Source organism: Callospermophilus lateralis, chromosome 11 (genome assembly GCF_048772815.1).
Source record: "Callospermophilus lateralis isolate mCalLat2 chromosome 11, mCalLat2.hap1, whole genome shotgun sequence".
NCBI lineage: Eukaryota > Metazoa > Chordata > Mammalia > Rodentia > Sciuridae > Callospermophilus > Callospermophilus lateralis.
Window position 1 is genome coordinate 31429818 of NC_135315.1, and position 5940 is coordinate 31435757.

Sequence of the window (5940 nt, forward strand, 5' to 3'; positions counted from 1 at the left end):
ATACAAAATAGGGCTGGGGGTGTGGCTCAGTGGCAAAAAAATAAAATAAAAAATTACAAAATAATGGGCTGGGGTTGTGGCTCAGTGGTAGAGCACTTGCCTAGCATGTGTGAGGCACTGGGTTTGATTCTCAGCACCACATATAAATAAATAAATAAAATAAAGGCCCATTAACATAAAAAAATTACAAAATAAAAAAGAAAGAAAGAATGGGCTGGGGTGTGGCTCAGTGGTAGAGCGCTTGTCTAGCATGCATGAGGCCCTGGGTTTGATCCTCAGCACCACATAAACATAAAAAATAAAGATATTGTGTTCACCTAAAATTAAAAAAATAAAGTTACTTATTAAAAAAAAAGAAAAGAAAAGAAAGAAAGAGAGACAGATAGATAGGTTGTAGTTAAACTAAGAGTTTGGGAAGGAAAAGGAGATACCCTGGAGAAACGATACATAATCCAGGAAAAGGACCAAGCCTGACGCAGTGGTGCACTCCTATAACCACAGCTATTTGGGAGATTGAAGCAGGAGGGTGGGAAGTTTGAGGCCACCTGAGCAATTACCAAAAAAAAAAAAAAAAAGTTACAAAGCTTGTAGCACAGTGGTAGAGCCCCACGGGGTTCAATCCTTAATACCGTGGGGAGAAAAAAATAAAAAAGCAAGTATGAAAAGACTGGAAGGAGGACTTACTCATTTTGTTTGAGAAAGGAAAGGGGTCAACCTAGGGTTGGAAAAACAGACCAAGATCATGCAGAATTTTTCAGGTCACAGCAAAAAGGTGTTCCGCACAGTGCAAAGCCACCTGAGAGATCTTCTTGGTCTAAAGACCTCTTTGACCGTGATGGAATCAGATATTCTGGGGAAGCTGAGAAGGCAAATTGGAAGAAGAGCTAGTCTAGAGGGTCAACCCCTCTTTGTGAGAATTCAACCCATGAAAGGAAACCAATGTCTAAAAGATGCGTTGGAGGTGACGTAGTCGGGGAAACTCAGGTGCTGCAGAGACTCAGATCCAGGAGCCAGGGGAGGGGCCGCCGTCCACGGCAGCTGTTTGAATCCCCCATTTTGCGTCAGCTACCAGCTCAGTGAGGGGAGAGTTTCAGCCATCTGCAAGTAATCCAAATGCCTCCACTAACCTGCCTCCCACCCCCCACACACAGGAAAAGAAGCAAAAAAGGAGCCACCCCAGAGCTTGTATGCCTGCCTTCGCCACAATCATTTCTCTGTATTACAGCTCTTGTCCTCTTACATTATACATGAATAACTAATCAACCAAACACAAACCCACTGATGAAAAAAACGCGCCTTGGATCCGGAATGTGAGCAGGGTGAAGAGTAATATTAATTCCACCGGTAAATAGCAAAATGGGAGCAAACACGAGAGGTGGTGTTCAGACAGGAATCCTGCTTGGGAACACTTCTCAGAAAGGAACCCACCCAAGAATCGAGGGGAACGCGGAGAAGGGGATGAGGCTGGCTGTATTTGGAATGCACGAACACGTTTTTTTTTGTTTTCTTCTGGCCCTCGAATGTGACCATAAGGAACATCATCATGGGTCAGCCCAACTGGCCATTGAAGCCACCATTGCGTCTGTCTTCCACTATTCCTTAGTGAACATAGAGGGTTAGCCATAAGTCACCACCAGGATTGAGATGGGCTTCAACAAAATCCTTTGCTTTTTGAATTTCTGTAACGTGCGACATCATTCAAAGTATGCAGCGGGTGCCCAATAAATGCATCCTTCTACCAACTTCCTAAACGAAGGCCACCTCTGACTTCATCATTTTCCTGAGATATTTCTTGATCACTAAGGATGGATTCCTAATCTCCACATCCACAATCTAGAGATGTTCTAGCCTCCTTCTTCCTCCTCCTTGACTTTTTTTTGTTTTTAAAGAGAGAGAGAGAATTTTAATTTTTTTTTTTTTTTTTTTAGTTTTCGGCGGACACAACATCTTTGTTTGTATGTGGTGCTGAGGATTGAACCCGGGCCGCACGCATGCCAGGCGAGCGCGCTACCGCTTGAGCCACATCCCCAGCCCCTCCTTGACTTCTTGATGGCATCTGACCCTATCTAGACCCTTTGATTGACTTTGGTGGCCCTGAGCTTTCCTGGCTCTACCCTTCTCTTGCTCACAGCCTCTCTTCCCTGATCTCTGTTGATTTCTTTTCTTTCTGCACTTGGTAGTACAATGTCCACAGGGAACTCAGTTTTTCTCTCCTGTCACTCTTTCCTTAAAAGAAATTAACTGCCTCTCATTTCAAAGCAATGCATGTATCTATCATCATCTGTCACATTGTATGCAAAGTACCTGCTTATGGGCCTGTCTGTCCTACTAAACTTCCCGCTCTTCAAAGACACACATGCTGTGTTCCTCTTTGTGTCCCTTTGGCCTGGCACACAGCTGGGACCTCCACAGATGCTCAGTACATACTGGCCCAACTGAGCAGACTACCCTTCAAAGTTGCTTGGAAGCAGGCTGGGTAGGGTCTTATCCCCTTACTATGGAGAGGGGGACCCCAAAGCTCAAGGAGGTTAAGTAAACACTGAAACAGGATTCCTGGTGCTGGCTCCTGAGAGTCCGTGACTTTACTGCAATAATCATTTCGATATTGCCAATTGTAAAAGGATTGTAAAGCTCATCGCGATGCTGTCTAAATACCCACGTCCAATCCTTTTCATGCTCGTCCAAACAGGCTTGAATTTGCCAGTGTCTTTCTTAAAATATAGCCCGCAGGACTGAGCATAAAACTGCATGTGGCCTGACCCTCTGGCTCGCACTGGGATTATTGCTTCCCTCCTTCCACACTCTGCTGTGCTATTAATAGAGCCTAAGATTGCATTAGGGTTCTCAACAGCCTCCTCTCACTCTAGGTTCACATCAGGCTGGTGATCAGCTTCCCCCTCCCCTGGGTCTTCCTCATGAGCGCCTTCTCTCAGGCCAGGCCTCCCCATCAGACACTAGGGCAATTGATTTCTTTGAATGCTCATGATTTTCTGGGCCCCACACTACCAGATGTAAAAACCAGGTCTTACCCTCCTTCCTCGTGTGGCATTTGCTGAGTGGGTGCTGGGATCTGGGGCGCCTGTTCAGAACCCAGAGGCATGGCCAGTCACTGTGGAGGGGGCCCGGGGAGCACCAACACATCCACAGAAGTGAGAAGATGGTGATGAAATTAATTTTGTTTCATTTTAAATTATTTTTGTGCTCATTCCTAACCTCAACCCCACCCCCACTCCCAGATGATGGTGCTGCCTTTATCTTGTTCTCATTCCGAGGGGTTGCTACACAGAGCCCCTTGTTCCCTCCACCCGTGGACACGGCCACCCTTCTCTTTCTTATGCCCTCTCCAAGCAGTATTATTTTTAGCATGAGCGTCTTGCTCAGCAATTTGTGCTGGAGTCTATCCTTTGTCATCCTTACATCTAGTGTTCCTTTTTCCTTCACTTTCCCCGGCTCTGTCCCTCTATGTGTGTCAATACCAGACTTGGATAAATAGATTGGATTCCAACCCATTTGAATTCCCTCTTCAGAGAGCACAGCGCTTTCTACCTCTCCTTCCTTTCCCCTAGTTTTTTTTTCCAGCCTCTTGGAATTAGCTGATGGGTAATTGCAGAAAATGCGGCGTGGGCTGTTGTGGTGGGTCTGGGCATCAACTCCAGGAAACCTCTCGATGTCTGAGCCTGTGGTCTCAGAATTTGGTAGCAGGTCCCTGAACTCTGGAATTGGAGGCTGTGAAGCTAGACCCTGCTTCTCTGCTCTGCCTTTAGAGGGAACTCAAATGCAAGAAGGCGTTTCCTCTGCTCACCAGACGAGGGCGCTCATACCCACGGTCCTCCAAAGTGGGACTTTGTCACACAAAAACAGATCTTGTGGGGTTGGCCTCCTGAAGACCCAAGCATGTGATGGGATGACCCTATAACCATGGACTTAATGCTACTTTGGCCACCTCAACTTTGTAAATGGTAAAAATCAAATAATTTTGTAAAAGCAGGCTCAATGTTGGCCCCAAAGAACAAGTCATTTGTGGGTCTGTGAGCTAGTTGTGGGCAGATCCACAAGGAGATGGGGGCTCTGAGGCTGGGGGGCGGGGAGGTGTGTGTGTGTGTGAAAATGACTATAGGGATGTTGGAAGGTCATGGGCATAATGTGTAGAGAGTGTGAAGGGCCCCGAGTATGGAGGCCCTATGTATTTCCAGCTGTGATATTTAGATTTCTATTTGGCAAGGTAGGTCTCAGAGGAGACGGGGTAAGTTCCAAGGCTGGTACAGAGGCGTAAGGGAAGGTGACGGTGGCACCGTGTCAACCGTTTCCAGCTGGAGTTAAAAGGCATAGCTATTTTCTTCTGAGGGCCCGGCACCTTTCATCAAGACGAAGTTGGTGACTGATTAAAAAAAGAAGAAGAAATGGAAGATTAAACCTGAGAGGCCACCGAGAAAATAGTTTCCAGGTGGAGAGAACTGGACAGAACGGTGGGTCTTGTGCCATTACTCTGTCAGGGCAGCCCACCGTTCTTGCACACTCCCGGGCAGTGCTGGGCCACAGCCAGGTCCAGGCGGCAAAGGGCTCCCTAACTGCTGGGCAGTGAGGATGTTTAATAAAATATTTACCTCCATATATCAGGATAACAATGACAGAATGGCAAACAGCAGTTAAACCGCTTTAAAAGGGATGTGGGAGAGCAGCCCTGGGATATTTTAATGAGAAAGGCAACTTCCTGTTTAATTCCTGAGGCTGGTCTTTGCACCTACCACACCAGCACAGGTACCTTGAGAGTCATGGGGGGGCTCACCGGATGGGCAGGGCAGGTTCCCCCAGGAAGCCACCCCTTGGAGGGGCTAGAGCCAGCCTCAACTCCCAGCCCACCTTTTGCAGCTCCTACAGGTGAGAGCTTTCTGATCTCTACCCTCACTGCGCCTCTGCGGTGGGTCCTCTGCGGTGGTCAGTCATTCACAGTGATATTCATTTGCAGGCCCCCCTCCTCTTCCCTACTCAGCTGGACTCAAAGGCCACATGCACCTAGGTCGGGCAGGACGATTTGGAGTTTAAACAAGGAAGGAGGAAGGCAGAGGGGGATGAAGGGGAGGAAAGCTCTTTAGATTCCTAGCCATGCCCAATGGGAAACTAGAAAAGGGAAAAAAAGAAAAATGTTGGTTAAACACATTTTAGGTTTGTTTACCCCCTCCGTTAGGGAAAATTTTGCATTTTCCTCCCCGATTTGGAAAAAGAAATAAATATGAAACAACCTCTCTGTTATAACAACAAAATAGACCTTTGTGTCCCTCAATACATCAAACAGTGTTTGGAGAAAATACATGATTCCTGAAGATATTTATATATTAGATCAGTCAAGGGCATTCGAAAAATATAGTTTCACTTTCCCTTGGCCTCCCACCTTTCACCTTTTTTTTTTTTAGATTTTCTGGGTATTTTATACCTCTAGTTATTACTTTATTAGAAAGATAGCATCTTGACTCTCCATATTATACCAAACCAGAGGCAGGACCAACTTAGGATGTCTATGCACACGCTTATTTTCTATTTCTTAGAAGAAAACAAACCAGCCCTGAATTTAAGAGCATGCTCAGAAGTCATAATTCTTGAGGAAAGAAGCTATTTATTTATTTAAAGGAAATACAAAGGGCCCATTACTTTTCGACGTGGAATTTATACTTGGTGAAATTTTCATGAATAAAAACTCATCTTGCTAAATATTTTCTAGTAAAAATATGGCTTGCTTTTCTGGTGCAGAGTCTGGCGTGTCCGTTTTTAAAAGTAAGGCTTGTGAGACTACGGGGCGAGGGATAAATGAACAGACTCTTTAATAAGAAAGGCGCCCGGCGTGGCAGTGAAATGCAATACTGAAAAGTAAACAAAGAGCATTGTGTGAAAAAGAGCAAGTTGAAATTAATCTTGCTTTTCCAATTTGAAAACACGCTCATGGTT

The 5940-nt window shown here is 45.7% G+C and overlaps 1 non-coding gene across 1 annotated transcript; it reads left to right on the forward strand.

The window, feature by feature from the left end:
• Nucleotides 1-215: 215 nt before the first annotated feature.
• Trnaa-agc (transfer RNA alanine (anticodon AGC)) lies at nt 216-287 on the forward strand. The gene has a single exon. It is a non-coding gene; the product is annotated as a tRNA-Ala (tRNA).
• The last annotated feature ends 5653 nt before the right edge of the window (nt 288-5940 follow it).